A 349-nucleotide genomic window follows, 5' to 3' on the forward strand; every position below is an offset into this window, starting at 1 on the left:
CAGACTCAACACCGAGACACTGAGATAACAGCACCCCCACTGACCTCCAATAACACGAGCAAGCGACCATCCTTCCAGAATTGACCGAGTCAAGATTTACAGCCTATCATAGTCATCGTCAGGTCCAAAAAGGCCCTCAGTTGATGCGCAGAACTTCCAACTTGGGACAACCCCGGATGCATTCTCTCCCCTCTCTCCCTACACATCCACCATTCCACATCCACATACAACAGAGGCTAACAGCCCAACTGGTCTATGTTGATGCTCCTTGGAACAATCTGGTAATTTCATCGTCACTCTTACAGATATTAATTAAATAAATCTGCAATATAAAGGAAGAATTTAAATT

This window comes from Cetorhinus maximus, chromosome 26 (assembly GCF_964194155.1).
Source record: "Cetorhinus maximus chromosome 26, sCetMax3.hap1.1, whole genome shotgun sequence".
Lineage (NCBI taxonomy): Eukaryota > Metazoa > Chordata > Chondrichthyes > Lamniformes > Cetorhinidae > Cetorhinus > Cetorhinus maximus.